The sequence below is a fragment of the Sebastes umbrosus genome, chromosome 1 (assembly GCF_015220745.1).
Source record: "Sebastes umbrosus isolate fSebUmb1 chromosome 1, fSebUmb1.pri, whole genome shotgun sequence".
NCBI classification, from domain to species: domain Eukaryota; kingdom Metazoa; phylum Chordata; class Actinopteri; order Perciformes; family Sebastidae; genus Sebastes; species Sebastes umbrosus.
Genome location: NC_051269.1, coordinates 18,238,597 through 18,256,378, shown reverse-complemented (window position 1 = coordinate 18,256,378; position 17,782 = coordinate 18,238,597). Strand labels below are relative to the sequence as shown.

The window sequence follows — 17,782 nt, the reverse complement described above, 5'->3', positions numbered from 1 at the left end:
CAGCGGCTAAGGCTACAGCTAGGAGAAAAGAGACACGTGGGCTCCTCCAGCAGTCAGCCCCTCTCCTCCTCCTCCTCGCCTCCTCTTCTCCCCCTCCTGTTCGCTTATCTTTGCCCTGCTCTGACTGACTGACTGACTGACTGACTGGCTGGCTGGGCGACGGAGCATCAGCGTGCAGAGCAGGAGAAGAGGAGCACTAATCTGTGATCTGAGATCTTCCTGCCAGGGCGCACTGTGCAGTGTGTATGTGTGTGTGTTTCTCAATGAGTGAAGGATAATCCTATGGTGCTTTGCTTGAATGGTTCAGACAGAGCAGAGAGGAGGGAGAGAGAGAGAGAAGGGGGGGATGGAGTAGGTGGGCTGCTGCTGTTTGTGAGCACTGTGGATGCTGTAGTGTGGATGTGTGTGAGGTGTTTAATGATCAGCCTTTTGGTAGAACTGGTGACATTTGAATGCCTCTATAAAAGCAGCTCACACTTGGTATTATTACTGTTAGTTATTAGTCGTGGATCATTTTTGAAAGCTAGGAAACAAACTATTTTCCCTCCTACTTAAAATAGCTTCAACAAGAATGAGAAGATACTGTGTGATCAAATTAAAGCTGGGTAATTTTGAAAATGCCTTTTACATTTGTAATCAACATGCATTCACACCAGCTTTTTCATTATTGTCTACAATAAAATGCTGAAGGAATTATTGGTTTTATTCATTATTTTGGCTCTGGTACATCCGGTTAAGAGTGTTACTGATGCAGCCTGTTGAGTTTCAGCTGGTTAAACTTCTGTTATGAGTCCGTCCTTCTCTCTGTGATGACCTATACTGCGTTTTAATAAAGACAAACTTATGATTTAGTTATCATTTAGATATTTTTCTGTTTCTGTTGTCTGACAACTGACTGAACATAAAATACTGATTTCATCGCTAGGGGTGTAAGAAAATACACTTGAGTATCACGATATTATGTTTTGTGATACTGTATCAAAACTCAAAAACAATGTATGTAACTGATTTTGAATTACCGGTAATAGTTTACATACAAAGATTGGTGGCAGACAGTGCTTCAGATTGTACAAAAAGTAGTGCTATGATGTTACAGGGACTGTGTTCAATGCAAATGCAGATTTTACTCAGATTTTATGCATATGATGATGTGTTCTTTATACTATGACAGTTTTCTTAAAATTAAATTGTAAAAAATTGCAATATATATCGTTTTGCTTACAGTATATATCGCAATATATTGAATCGTAACCCCTGTATCATGATACGTATCATATCGCCAGATTCTTGCCAATACACAGCCCTGTTCTTCACGGGTCATGATACTGCTGCTGTAGAGAGATGTCTGTGTGATCTGTTACAGTATGTTGGCACTTAAAATGAGAGTGTAAAAGGTGACGTAATGTTGTCTAGTGACACACAGCTCCCAGGCTTACCTCGTTGTTTTACAAAAGTTATATCTAAAGGATAGCTTGAATTTTTAGATTTATACACTCTGGAAACCAACTCTGCGAAAACATTCATTTTCACTCAGTTTGACTTAGTGTGGATATATTCTGAGAGGGATATACACTTTCAGTAGGCTCCAGTAAAACACAGGCAGGCTGAGAGCTAATTAACGGGAGATTACGACAGTATATGAAGGGTGGAGGTGATCCCAATGCAGATAATATCTATGTAAGCTGTTCCGAATGAGCATGAAGGTCAGAGAGCAGGTCTGTGCTGTTGACATGGCAGCCATAAAATGATTAATAATTAGACAAGTGTCATAAAGTTCAGAGCAAAAGTTAAGCTATATTACAGTCTGTATGTCGGGGTAAACTGCAATAAATGTATAAATATGTTGATCACAAATGTTACAATTAAGCATAAAGAAAGTAGTTGGTCCTCTTTGACTGATACAACCCGTCACATCTGTCACCATGAGGACATCATTTGACCAGCCCTGTCCCTGGCAGCATTGATTTAAAGTCATTATCCAAGACATCCTGTTCGTACAGAAACCAGTGGAACAAGAGAGGGAGACCTCCGTCACAGTCTCGGCTGCAGCTCCATCACCCTGCCAACCAGACTGACATGATGTCACTGTCTGATGGCCCATCTGTCACGATGAGACAGCGGACCACAGAGAGCAGAGCGGACGACTTTGAGTTGTGAACAGGACAGGTGAGCTGGAGGACAGACAGGCCAAAGTGGCGCCCGGGGAGGTGAGGATGATGAAGAACATGGTTTTGATAGACGGATATAAAGAAGACTATAACACATAGAGTATAGGGATTAATTAATGAGAATAAAAGTCTACAGCATGCTGGCACCTCTGGGAGGTGGTACTTAGGCATAGCAGTGCTTTGAGCTAAATGCTAACATCAGTGTGCTAACATGCTCATAGTGACAATGCGAACATGCTGATGTCTAGCCGGTATAATGTTTACTATGTTCACCATCTTGTCTGTACACTGCAGCTGGCACCAGGTTATTACACTTCATCCCATAGACTTTATATGAAGCCGGATGTCATGACAGCTCCCCAAAAGTGAAGCCAAAACATCTCGATCGCCCCCTGGTGGCTGGCTGCAGTATGGACATAAAGCCCGCCCCCCTCCATGTTAGCGTATGGGTCATGGGCCAAACTAAAAAGTCAAAGTACACGTCAAATATATTTTTCTCAAAGATGCTTTTTGTCATTTTAGGTAGTTCTCATCACGCTGATGTGTGTTCAAGAGTTCATTTGTCTGATAAGTTTGGTTTTAATTGGTTATTTGATGCTATAAAAAGGGGGTGAGACGTCATGATTGACAGCTGTGATTCTCTCTCACTAACAAGCTGCGGCCGTCCATGGCTGCGGGAAACAAACAGCGGGACCTTGATACTGCAGCTCTATCTGGGATATTTTGGCTTCACTTCTGTACAATGGGAGGAAGTGGAGACACTGGAGATCTATAAATACAGTATATGCTTTATCCCGAGGGTGGCATGAATGTCTGTACCAAATTCCGTTGTAATCCATTCAATAAGTGTTGAGAAATTTCACTGAAAACCAAAAAAATGTCAACCTCATGGGGACACTACCGGTAAAGTCAGATCACCAACGTCAGTATGATTCATCCTCTGGGTACCATGAATGTCTGTACAAAATTTCATGACAATCCATATCACTAGTTGTAGAGATATTTCAATCTGGACCAAAGTGGTGGAAAAACGAACAAAACGACAGACTGACATTGTCATCCCTAGAGCCTCGCTGCTAGCATGGCTAATAAATGTACTGGATGAATCCAGAAGCAAAGATATTCAACGCCTCCTTCCTTCCCATGAAATCATATGCCATGTCCCATGTTGCTGGAATGTATTTATTTCAAAGAATCCATATTTTGTGACGGCTCAAGATTATTTACCATGTCAACTTTACACAGAATATTATAAACTTCACAACCGTGTTTGTTACGCTCTAATCTATTAAGTCCTCCTTTGACAGTCCCTGCCTACTTACCATTCTAACAACCTGTTAAAACTAGAAATATGCCACAGCAGAAATCAACACAATATACGCTAATAAAGCTGCACACCCCGTTTCATGTGAGAAACTTGTCTTGCAGAAAAACAAGCTTTTGCTCACAATCTTAACTTTTTTTGCTTCATGTACTATTTTGTCTCTTCAAGCTCTCAGTGGAAATACAACAGAAACTGGTTCAAAGTCAGTTCTTCATGTTGAATTTCTCAGCAAGAGAAGTAACTGCAAAATAAAAAACAAGCATGTTTAAAGATTTTCAACTAGGTCACTAAGTTTTCGGGAGCAAGACAAACTGATTATATGTGTCTTCACATTTAAAACTCTGGAGTGAACTCAACCACAAAAAATGTCTGCTATCACAGGAGATAACAGAAACCATTTCTCTCTCTGTATGACACCTGAGGCCTGTACTATGAAGCAGGATTTGGCGTTGGTGAGGTAACTTCAGGGTTAACCATGGGTTTTCCGTCCTACGAAGGTGGATCAATTCTTACCGTGGTAGATCACCAGGGTGACTTATGCTGAACGGCTAACCTGCTCCGGAGCAGGTTATGTTCCAGATAAGAGATCAACTCGTATAAAAGCACCGCCTAGTGACCAATCAAAGCTCAGTGCGCGAATCGTATGGTAATATTACACACATATGAAGAAGTTCAAGTCATAATCCAGGCTAAAAACAACACAGATTAAACTGACAAATGCAGGAAGAACAGCTGGCTGTATGCTGTGGGTGCTTACCGCTTTGAATAATATTTTCATACTTATTTTTTAACTTCCCTTTTGAGTCCGTTCCACACCGCCTGAGTGGGGGGACGCAGCTGAAAGAAGTTTCAAATAGTCAGACACGCCACAGTGTTATTGCTGGGCATGATTAGGTGTAATCCGTTATACATTCAAAAGCTATTTATATCTAGACGAGTATATCTTACTTTTGAGTGTTCCGTTAAATTAATGACTCTGTTGATTTACACATTCACACATCAGGAGTTTTTTCTTAAACTGTGCTACTTTTAGCCTGGATTATGTGTTTAATTTCTTCGTATTTATCTAATATAGTTTACTCTTTGTAACATGTGCCGCTCTGCCTGTCTGCAAATCTGTGGACTTGTCCATGTCTGTGATTGGTCAGATGCTGCAAACACCTCCCCGTTCATGTGAACGCGCGTAGGACCGCTTAGCGTGATCTCGTTTGTTAGGGTTAGTGAAGCCAGATAATGAGAAGATACCCTGGGTATGTTGAACTCGCTTCATAGTACAGGCCTTGGACCTACAAATACACAATACAGGCTGTTTCTTAAACACCGTCCGTAGCTGCCTACGAAAAGTAATGCACTGTAATTCATATATATCCCATGAAATCAATTCATATAATCCACGTAATCGTGAACCAGGAAGTATTGAGTGCGAAAAGCGCCGTGTAGGGAGGAGGTCGGGGTGGATGGGTGGGTTAAAAAACACCAGGAGATCGGTGTTCATATGCCGTGTGAAACCAGAAGTCAGCATTGATATATTTGTCACGTAACTGATATAAGTGTCTCTGGACATTCGTAGGAAAGAGCACAAAAGACGAGGATTACGAACTGTTTGAGGATACACAGACAGGCAGACGTATACTAAGACTAAGTTGGCATTAAAAACAACCTCAAAATAACAACAAGTGAAACAACAGTGCACTCCGCTTCAGTTCCTCCATCATTCTGAATGTGAGATAAAAGACGACAAGAACAAAAAAACACAACAAAGGCTGCTGATATTTTCCAAAACAGTTGATAAAAATGAGATGACACTTCAAGGATAAGCAACAAATAAATTACCTCTAATTATGCGCTTTGACAGTCACACTGTATCTTTTTGTAGCTGTTTGAAAAGTTGATTGAACAAAGATCCATTAATGATTTCCATTATCTATAAAGCTTCATATACTCTCACACATACCTATGAACAGACACACACACATCCACTGTATCTCTCACTGGAGCCGCCCTTCTGCCCTCTGAGCACAAACACCTCCTGTACGATGGGATGTTGGCCACATTATTCAAATACAGCACTTTTTTTTCCCCTCGGGGCAAACTGCGTTGCTGCCTTCCTCATCACATTCAAGTCCTATAAATAGAACCCCATTCATCAATAATTCACACTGCTGTAAACAGATAAAGGAGATGACCAGCATGACTCACGTGAAGAAACTCTTCAAGGTTTGATGTAATCTCAAGTCACTGTTAAGACAATTACATTATAGAACACAGAGATCGATACAACAAGCCTGAACAAGAACTTTGTGTTTAATGTGTTTTGCACCTTGAGGACAGTTTGGAGTGTCAAAAAACTAAATGTCACAGCTAATCCCAACAGCACAAAACACATCTGCAAACTAAAGCCCAGATCAATGTGTGACTTCATCTGAAATGCAATGTTATTGCGCAAAAAAACCCCACTCTTCTCTAGTTTAATATCACCACTGACAGTCCCTGATAAACAACTCCAACAAACAACTCCCTGCAAAACATCCCGGCTTCTTCTCAGCTGACGTCTCTGCTGCAAACATGGGTGTTGCAGGTAAATCAAATGTGAATGAACAAAGAGAATCTGTACGGCTCTCGCCTCCCTCAACAGCTGTTATTTTTATTGAGGAAGCCTCGATAAAAGGCATTTAACCCGCCGCTGCTCTTGTTGTGTTGCTTAAAGGGATGGTTTGAGTGTTTTGAAGTGGGGTTGTATGAGGTGATCATCCACAGTCAGTGTATTAACTACAGTAGATGACGGTCGGCACGCCCCCAGTTTGGAGAAACAGACAAGAGTTACTGCAAGGAACCAAACGGAACGTATTTTAGCTACCTAAAAGAAAGGCCCACTAAAAAAGTCAATATCAGTTTAAGTGTATGCCGTATTTAGAATATTTTCACCGCTTTACCCTGCCAGCCCTTTCCACGCTGGCTGATCTGCAACGACTCCTGGTTGAGGAATGGAACGCCATCCCACAGCAACGTGTGACCAGGTCGGTGACCAGCATGAGGAGGAGGTGCTGGGCCGTTGTGGCTGCGTATTGATCTTCCACCACTACTGAGGCTCCTGACGGTGTATTAAATGAATAAAGTGTAAAATAGCCAATATGTCTTGTTTGTTCCTTGTTACTGATAGAGAGTTCAATCATCCAATCCACCAAACAACTCAAAACAAGAGTCAATACCAACAGGAGAATACACTGTTTACCATTGGCAGAGCATTTTGGCAAATTTTTTCTTGGGTGCTACCCACATAATCAGCTGTGCTGCTCATCCCACAAATGCATGATCCTTACAAGTTGGACATCATTGTGAAGGTAAATAAACATGCTTTCCAACGATGTAAATTACAATGACCATTAGCATTGTAACAACAGAGAAATAATCTACCAAACACAAGTTTCCGAACTTTTTTTTCCCTTGTTTATGTTTTATTACCGGCCCAGTCCACAGTAGCACATTGCTTTGCTCCAGTGCGGGTATTCCTGTTTGCTTCTCCAAACTTGCTGACCGTCATCTACTGTAGGTAATACACTGACTATGGATAAGTACTTCATACAACCCCACTTCAAAACACCAGAACTATCTCTTTAAATATCCAGCAGTAGAGGTTGTTGTGCAATGCTCCGGTACAAATATGTGTAGCTGTAGGAATAGAAAAGTAAGCTCAGAAGATCAAACACATGCACAAAAAAAGGTGTTGATGCATCATCAAAACAAATAAAAAGTGCAGGAAGAAAAATGCGTGTAAAGTGCTTGTAGAACCATTTTTGTTGCAGCCAGACAGCAGAATAACTGAAACTCATTCCTGTTTCTCTACAATATTCATGTATCATCAATAATACAGACGTTCTGGACACAAGCAGACTTAAATACCTGCACAAGGGTCCTATTTTTAGCTACTAGCAGAACACTCATACCTCTGACCAAACTGTCAGCGGTCAAGTTGCATTATGGGTAATGCAGGCGGCGGATTTTGACAAGGAAGAAGAATGCATGGAACGGGAAAAAAACGATATCGTCTGCATTGGTTTTGATCCTTTCTGTGTCTGACTTATAAGAGCGCAATGCTTTATCGCCCTTTTAAAGTCCCTACCTTCAATTAGATAAGGCAAGGAACAACGTCAGCATGTCCTTAATATAAGATGACCTGTTTAAGATAACACCCACAAAAACCCTCATTCATTCGAGTCAGGATTTATCATGTTATATGACAGCAAAAACTACTGGAAAAAGATCACAACTACAAATTCAGCTACAACTAAAAGTATACTTTTATAAGATCTAAAAGTAGACATTGAGATGCGTCATTACAGATCAGAGCAGTTTACTGAACCTGGTCTGTCCTCTCTGCGGCAGCTCTGTCCTCGACAGCGTCACTCCAAGTAACTTCTGACAGTCTTCGGGAGAAACTTAGAACAAAGAACGTCACTGCTGAACTGCAACCATGACACATCCTGCGGTCTAGCACGCCTTTTACACACACACACACACACACACACTCACACTGAACTTTGACATATCCCTGAGAAGACACATTAAACCATCAATAATTAGCCAGCTGTGAGGGAGGGTGGAGACTCCAGGGCTCTCCCTTGTCACACACATTCCTTAGACAGGTGCCATGTTGTCAAGCAAAGGACACTCAGAGACAGACTGATGAAGAGAGAAGGACGAAAGGGACAGAAAGTTACTCATCGCAAAGATAAAGAAGGCAGACAGAGGAGGAGGGAGAGGAGACGGTCACACGGGCGGTTAGATAAAAGCCTGTTCTGTGGAGGACAGACAGGGATGAGTCAACATCGGGGTATCAGGTCAGCCGCGCTGCATCCACTCAATCAATACAGATTTGCTGATGTACAACGAATGCGGGATGAATATTCTGAGGCGTAAACGTGTACAAAGGAATAAAAGAATACTGTCAAAATGAACAGAAATTATCCCGGAGGACACAGTTTGAACGCACAATGAATGCATCAACACAGTTCAAATCCACAAAGCTCTTTTGTTATGTATTGTGACGCTGTGAATATAAAAGGAATCAGAGCAAGCAGGTGTGTATGAGTCGTCCTCTGATAATAGACAGGTAGGTACAACATCAGCCAGACACAGAGCAGCGGATAACAACTTGCAGGGTTGTCGCTTGAAATCCTTTAAGTCATGAGAGACTCAAATAAAGCCAGTTGTCTATCCACACAGACAGACGCTCGTCTCCCCATTATGTGCCATCTGTGGATCGTCTAATCATGTTTCTCCCCGCGGGGCTCACTCCATTTGACCCCGGTGTTCTATCCCATTATTGTAGGAAGTAATATACGACCGCCACTCAGGCAAAAGAAGAACTGAAAGGGCTGCAGGTCTGATCTTATATAGAAAACACAGTCTTATAATGGAGGCTGTTCTCCTGCTGTGATTTGACGACATTTCAGTTATTCAATTTGTGAATATTTGCTGTTTGTTCTCTGGAAATCAACACAACTAACTAGAGTCTGACTAAAATAACAGTTTTAGAACATTATCTCTATTATTGTGATAATAACTAGATATAACATTTTATGAGTGAGCTTTAGAGGTGCTGGCAGGCTGATTTGTTTGACCTTTGGTCAGAACCAGGCTAGCTGTTTCACCCTGCTTTCAGCTTTTATGTTAAGCTAAGCTTAGCTAAGCACACCATTTCCTGGCTCAAGCTCCTTATTTAACGGAGAGATAGGAGAGTGGTATCTACTTTCTCATCTCACTTTCTGTACGAATAGAGCATATGATGACATAAAATGTCGAACTATTCTGTTAAATATGCAGAGTCTGAACATACTGGACTGCTGTGGTGCCCTTGAGCAAGGCAAAACGTCCCTTTATAAACAAAGATTAAACTATAATTACCGCCTGGCAGTTGTATGCCACTGCCAATTGCAGTTGCAGTTTACATCTATGTCTGTCCAACATGTCATCACTTCATCATTTATCCTATTTGACATTTGTGTGACATTGCCGTAATCAGGATATATGAATTCTTGAGTTATGGCAAAAAATGTAATTTGTGAGGTCACAGTGACCTTTGACCTTTGACCAACAAATTCTAATCAGTTCATCCTTGAGTCCAAGTTGACGTTTGTGCCAAATTAAAAAAAAAAATTTGCTCAAGGCGATCCTGAGATATCGCGTTCAGGAGAACGGACTGGACGGACGGACGGACAACCCAAAAAATATAATACCGGCACGGAGGCCTAAAAACACATTTCACAATCTGACTGAGTGTTAAACACAGTTTGAACAGTGAGGTTTGATAACTAACACTAGCTGCTCAAGCTGCAGAGCTCCAGTCACATCATATGACATCCCACAAATATTATATTGATTTCAATGAATTCAATGAAAATCAATTAGACTCAGTGGAGGTAAGGGAATTCAATTCATTCAAAGAAAAAAGAAAAATGTAATGATTTTAAACATTGTTGACAAAACCATCTCACCACAAGCTCCATTTAGTAGCTGTTATGGAGCTTTTGATCATCTCACACGATCTTCCTCAGCATGGAATTACAGATGTTTAAAGGAACACTTTTCCATTGGCTTAAAGACTGAGACTGAAAGTTTCCTCTTGACCTTGGAAACATAAACCTACTGATGTCATTTTAGTTTCACTTCACATTTACAATAAACTGTAGAGTGAGGGAGTTAAACCCAGACACAGACTGAGGCCTACTGGTCGTCTCCTGTAGATTAAAGAGACAAAAAACATGCCTGCAAAATTTGTCTGTGCGTGTACAGTAAGGTCGTGGAGCACCATTTAATATTCAGTGTAGAGCCAATTTCTCACACTCCAGGGTTAAAAAAATTCAATCAATAGTCCAGAGCAAATGGGAGGACCTCCGTGCTCTCCATCCCAGTTTCTCTGTAATCAATAACCTTTTATTTTTTCCCCTGCCCACTAGTGCAGAGAGTCAGTGTGGAGGGAGTTTATTGGAGCCCCTGATTCAGCTGCTGGAGTCAAAGTCTGCACACACTGAAGCTGATAGTGGGCAGGAAAATGGAAGCGACTCATTCAAAGACAGTGCAGCTGCTAAAAGCTATGAGAGCTAAACACACACACACACACACACACACACACACAAAGCCTCTGTTGTTGTTGTCATGAATGAGAAGTCCTCTGGCTGTTAGATCCACTGCGAGGAAACACCATCAGTGATGCAGTCAGTATGGAGGCGGCTGTTAGGCAGCAAAGTGAAAACTGCTTATCCAGGTATAAGGGTTGCTGTTTCTTTGTTGAATAAGAAAGCAACACCTACTGTAGTAGCAAACACACACACACACAAATACACCCAAACTGAAACAAAACGTGCTGAAACGATTAGTCAATTAATTGATTAGTCTAGCAGAAATGACACAAAAATGCCAAATATTCTCTGTTTCAAGCTTCTCAAATGTGATTATTTTCTGCTGTTCTGTCATATATGATAGTAAATAGAATATATTTGGAGCAATTGTCAGTGAAGCAAAGTCTCTGAAAATGTTCATTTGGGCTCGGAAAAATTAAAATAGTAGTTAAAATAGACAATTTTCCCTATTTTCTGACATTGTATAGAAAAAAACGATTAATCGATCAATCAAGAGCCTCAAGTTAAGTTTGAGAATTCACTCTTGGCCTTGGAAACAGATATTGACAGAGTAACTTCATTTCCATTTTTAGCTGTTCTGGAGCTTTTGATCATATAACAGGATCTTCATCAGCAGACGGAGTTTCCCCTTGTCATCAATACATTTGAAACTAAAGTCTTATTCCAACAACAAGAGGGGAAAAGAGGTGTTCATGAAAGATGTAAATTGGAACATCTACAATTCCTTTAAAACTGGGCAAACTCCATCTTCTGATGAAGATCATGTGTTGGGATTGAAAGCTCCACAACAGTTAATAATATATGTGCCTTGGTGTGAGATTGTTTTCACAAGTTTTATAATTGATTGAAGTAATTTTTCAAGCAAAAATGCAAATCATTTGCTGCTTCTTTGCCTTCCTGACTGATTTGCTGGATCAGGTTTAGGTAAAAACTGGGAACTTTTTTGGAACTTTGAAAACTTCTAACCTAAGCAGAAAAGCGTCCAGAAAAATGCTATGTGTGTATTATTCATATGCAGGAAATTTGTTGAGATGAAATTATTAATGGATAGGTCAATTCAATTAATCAGAACTTACGATAAAAAACAAATTTAAGAAAAAACTATTTACAAACAACCTCCATTATTAAAGGCCATTGTGCTCATTAAAATTGTAACTGGCATGTTTCAATATGATCTGACATGTCAGAGACCAAATGGCTATATTAATAATCTATTAATCAAGAGAACATCTGCATATTAATCAACAATGAAAATAATGGTTAGCTGCAGCCCTACCTCAGTCGCTCCCACTGCTGCACGCACACCACACCAACGCCATCTTTAACAAACCCAGTCGCCATGGCAACACCTAGCCCTCTTCCTTCCTCCCCCTTTGGCTCTAAAGCACTTCACTGACACTATACATCTGACACGCTCGAGCCTCAGAGGAGCAAAGCAAACCTGCAGCCAACAACCTCTAATAGCCTCTTCTTGTTCCTCTTTAGCTGTGAGATGGCTTTTGTAATGTACCATCTACAGCCGAGGCGCCCCGGAGACACAAGTGATTTATTACGCTCGGGAAAGTGGAAGCATGCTCGTCACATGATGCAGATTCACAACAATTCATCTCATGACACTTCCTCAATGAAAAGGTCCCCAGTAATCATACAAGGCTGGCTTACATGAAACTAGTCTAAAATGTTGTTTGAGCAGGCGTACAGCCATGCAACACTGACCCCAGCCTTTGTGTCTTGTGACCCCTTAAAAATGAAGCAAGATCTACCCGTGATACCTCAACGCAGGCACGTGATTAGGACGGAAACAGTAAAAGTATTTTAAAATTACAAAACTTAAAAAGTAAATATAATTGTGTATTACAAAAATGTAATTCTTAAATCATCTTGTGACCACTTGAGGCCTCCAGGTTATAGAGAGTGACCTTCATCTAGGGCAGCAACTTATGATTATTTTCTCGATTAATCTTTCCATCTATAAAACATTAGAAAAACAGTGAAAAATGCCCATCACAATATCCTAAAGCCTAAGGTGGTATTTGATATTTGATTTACTATGATGTAAGACAGAGAAAGATACAACATTTTCACATTCGGCCACCTGGAACCATCAAAGTTTCGGCCTTTTCGCTTGAAAAATGACAAACAATTAATCAATTATCAAAATAGTATCTGATTAATTTTCTGTAGATCACCTAATTGATTAATCGACTAATCGTTGCAGCTCTTGATTCTTTATTTTGGTCATATGATATCACAAAATAATGACAAACGGCCATTACAGTTTCCCAAAAGCCAAGGTGACGTATATCACATTACTCATGTTGTCCAACCAGCAGTCCAAAACCCAAAGATATTCAGTATTCAATCACAAAAGACAAAGAAAGTTAGCAAATACTCACAATTAGGAACCTGAAACTAGATAATTGTTTATATGTTTTACTTGAAAAATGACTTCAAACGATCAATAGATTCATTTTCTGTCCATCCATCCATCCTTTTCAGGTACAAAGTTTTTTTTAAGTGAATATACTGTATAAATATTGGGACTGACCTTAACCTATTCTGTCTATGTGTTCATAAATGTATCATCAGCCAGGGACCAGGATGCACTTCTGGATCACAGAACAGCATGGCTGGACTGTGTTGGCGTGAAGCAGTTTGCTGCTTTGATTATGCTGATTCAGCACCTATAGGCACCGTGCAGCAGAGTCAGACAGTATAGACACAACGGGGAATTTATAATCAGTGTCTGGGAAGATGCCTCCAAAACACCTCATACATAACACAGTTCCCATGGAGTTAAAAATAGTAGATTTGGCTTTTATGACTGATTTGCGAAATCAGCATTGGGTGAAAAAACTGGGAACTTTTTTTGGACTATAAATGCTATGTGTGTATTCAGCCCATTCTCATTCCCACGGCATCAAATACAGACGCTTTGTCACAGCTGTCGGCGTTAGATATGCACCGGGCTTTCCATTAACTACAATGTAAACTCATTGGATCAATACGTTTTTTTTTTAATGAAAAATGCCTGGAATACTTGATGATTTGCTTGAGCTGTGTCCAAGATCAATCCTTTGTTCACCCATTCACTACTCCCTGATACTCAGCGGTTTACTCTTCAGTGATCAATAAACTGAGATTTCAGATACTTAGCGACCATCATTATTTTCTTAGGTTCAGAGTCACACAACAGTAGATTTTGCAACTATAAAATGCAACTCACTGTGCGAGAAAGTAGTGTACATGCCATGGATGCTATACTTTCCTATATATATATATATATACTATATGGTGCATACATTTCACACTCAGAATTTGGACTCAAATAAAATGGTAAAGGTAAATGTAGGGCACTATATAGTAAATAGAGATTGTGAGGACATCAAATTGCATTCTGGGAAATTGTATTTTAAAATTTAATTTAAATAATTTTCTGATATTTTATAGACAGAATAATTAATGGATTAATCAAGAAAATAATCAGCAGATTAATCAATAATACAAATAATTGTTAGTTGCAGTCCTAGAAATTTGAAATCCAAAAATGTTATAAAATACCATAAAGACACAGGAAAGGCCACTGTATGTGTGTTTTTAAATGTGTTTCAAATGTTTGTTTGATGCTGCACTCTGTCAAAGGAACATTTCTGTTACTTTGTGACAAATAAAGTTGATCTATCTATCAATCTATGTATAGATAAAAGTATGTTTAAATCATATACTGTATGCAGCTAGCATCATACACATATACAGCAAAATGTCTGTTAATTCATAGAATCAGGTTCATTCTGGCTTTTCATTTTCCATCACAGCACTGCCTGCCGTCTTTCATAAAACACAAAACAATGAATGACATTTATTCTGTGCCATGGCGGGGCACATTTCTTCTTATGCAACTGTTATTTCAAGTTGCTCTGCAACTCCACAGTTCAGCAGTTGCACAGCACAGTGTGCCCTGGTATGTAATGACAGCTCGGCCCTTCCAAACCCCCCGGCCTTTAAGGAAATGCGGCCGGCCTTTCTCCCATGATCCCCTGTGAGGATCCTATCTCAGGCTCCAATTACCTTACAGTTCAGGCCAAAGCCAAAGCGCTGCTCTCTCGCCATCCACCCTCTGAACACGGAGGAAGCTTTAAGAGGATCCTTTCCATTTAGTGGTGTAAATTATCGACTTGAGTGTTCGTCCATAGATGTTAGATACAGTAGCTTTGAAAAGTTGCTCAAAATCTGCTCATTCAGATAATTTAAGGAGAGCAGTACGTAACTTTGAAACACTTTGAACCTATTGGGTTGTGGTAATTCTCAGAGGAACTGAGATACAATTAAAATTTTAATTGCATTGATCCAAAACCCAGGCATAGATGGAAAGGCTTAGGATGTCTGAAGCCGTATTCTTGGTTACAAAGGCAAAAGGGACTAATAGAAAAGAATAAGTCTAATTGCTTTCAATCAACTAACGTCAGCCGGGGCTCGTGAGCACCAGATGTGACGTTCCAAGCTTGTAAGAGCAAATGGAAATTGGAAGCAAACAGTGACGTCTATGCCCACTGGGAATAACATAGTAAAACCTATAGTTATTTATACAGAAAAAGAATAGAAAGACTTAGGTTTTAGTCTAATTAATTACATTAGAAATGACGACTCGTCTGTCGTTGCTCCTAGCAACGCACCACAAATCAAATGAGTGACCCTCATTTGTCACATGAGTTAATCCAATTAGGCACTCACTCAAATAAAACCACTTTAACATGTGTGACACACACAAATCCACTCATGCCTCTCTCTCTCTCTCTAAATGACCCTCAGCTGTGATAGCTCCATGAAATTCAACACTGAATTTGTAGGTACAATACTTGATTCATACGATTAATTCTACTTGATAAGAAAAACAAGAAATGATATTCTTTGTATAGTTCATGAAAAGCTCATAAAAACGATTCACTCTCTCATTCCCTGCAGCCAAACAATCCCCTCTTAAAGCATATCTGTGTTTGTTTTGGCTTTGTAGTTGCAGGTTGATGGGTTTGATGACCAGAAATGAGATGAGATCATTTCCTCATAACAAACTAGAAGACGGAGGATTTCTACTCAGCTTGTTGACAGCAAAAACACTGAGTGGGAATAACCATTATTTTCATAATTTTTCTGAATAACAATTTAATCACAAATTGTCAAATTGAGTGTTTTGTCCAGCTTACAGTGTATACACAATTTACTAGTTAATTATACAACAGAAAAAGCATTGAATCCTCATCTTTCAAAATCTGGAACCAGCAGTTTTCTTGTCATTTCTGCTTGATAAATGACTTAAACCTTCAGTAGGCAGCATATTTTTGGCATCATTGGGCAAAAATTCCATAATAACCTTTCAGTATATTGTAATTCAAGTGTTCTGAGAGATAACTAGACTTCTGCACCTCCTCATGGCTCTGTTTTCAGGCTTTAAAAAATCTATCCTGTGACAGAAGACTTTGACCAATCACAGGTCATTTCATTGCGTTGTGTGCTGTGCTCCGGTCATTTTCAGATTACCTGTTTCATGTACTACTGTCAGGATATCGCTCCAATCTCGCCTACTTCAGCTTCAAGTGATTAAGCAATTATTTACATTGTCAAGTAACTGATTATTTCAGCACTCGTGGGAATGACATGAAATGTACGTAATCCGGCTGACAGTCTTTCTGTCCAGCACACGATAGGCTGAAACATACCATAGAATCTACGGTATGTTTGCAGCAGAGTAATCTACGGCGTAGTTTACTCTGCTGCAAATACTAATCAGTTTATATACACCAAATTCGCCGAAGCTTTGAATACCTTGAATATTTCTCACCGAGGTTTCGAAGCCCAAAAATCGGTATTCGGGACAGTCCTAAATTTAGTGCAGCTCTTCCACCAAGTTGGAAGTCTTCAAAGCAGTGGACACTGGATCCCAAAATGCAACTCAATAGCATCTTTCGTAAGACTTAGCAAATGCCCATTTCTTTCAAAGTCCACATCTCCAATTTGTGACACATTCCCGTTATACATGTGTCGACTCGTCTCCAAGTCAAAGCTGAGACAACCCTGATATTTTTCTAAGACTCAACAGAAAGCTCCTCCAGAGCCACATAAACATCGGACAAATGTTTTCACAGACTGAGCCGTATTAGTAGAGTAAACTGAACTTCATGTGTGAAAACAGTGGAGTGGCCCTTTAAGACACGAGGAAGAACATAATGTTTTTTTAATAAATTGACTTCTGTTTCATGCATACATCACACTTTTGCTCATAGATTGGTATTCAATTGAACATCTAGAGATTACAGATGCACAGTGTCCAGCAGCCTGTTGTACTGTCCTGTATGCAGCAGTCCATCAGGAACCAGAGTTCAGAACCGTGGACAGTGACTGTGCTCACATGGAGGTCATCAGCACCTCACAGCAGCCCTGATCTGATCTAGCACCAGCTGCTCTCCAAATGATAAATCAAAAGAAATGTGCTGATCTGGAGGAAGCACAAGCTCTCTCTCTCCAGAGACCAGCTTTTTTTTTTACTTCTGACATCCCTCCCTGCCCTCTGCTGCTGCTGCTGCTGCAGCCACCACAGGCTGCTGCTGCTGCTGCTGCTGGGTCTCTCACTGCATCTCTGCACAGCAACAACCACTACTACATGCTGTTAAATGCATTCTATTATGTCAAACTGTAAACGTGTATATGCATAGATCCTGATTCATTTTAAATGAGTGTCATGAAGCATGGGTAGGCTCCAGTCTGGCAGTGCTTCAAGTTACCACACTTCAGCTAAACCTGCAGGTTTTTATGATGCAAACAGAGATGCTATAACAAGGACTTTTCTTCTCCAAACAGTTAAATTGTAACGCTATGGACTTTATGAAGAGCATCACTGGTTCTCACTGGTACCAGATGTAACGGTGCAGCAATATGAACTATAAATTAAGCTACTTTATCCACAACAAACCTCAGCTGGCTGTTGAGGACGGATATGTGGTTATGAAATGAACAGAATAACATACCTGATAGGTTTTTTTAATCCAGCTTCTTTGAATGTGTTGTTAAGATGTAATCATTGTCTTCATGAGAAGAGGCTGCCGGTAGGTCGCTGAGAGGAGCCGCCAGATGGGGGATGGTGCGGGAGGGTAGTCAAG

General features: G+C 40.2%; 1 long non-coding RNA gene across 1 annotated transcript in view; it reads left to right on the top strand.

Moving 5' to 3' along the window:
* Positions 1–17,782, top strand: part of LOC119494453 — a 22,874-nt gene extending 5,092 nt beyond the window's left edge. The window contains exons 2-3 of the long non-coding RNA XR_005208216.1: positions 2,162–2,166; positions 17,658–17,782. This is a non-coding gene — a long non-coding RNA (uncharacterized LOC119494453). The remainder of the gene's footprint in view (positions 1–2,161; positions 2,167–17,657) is intronic.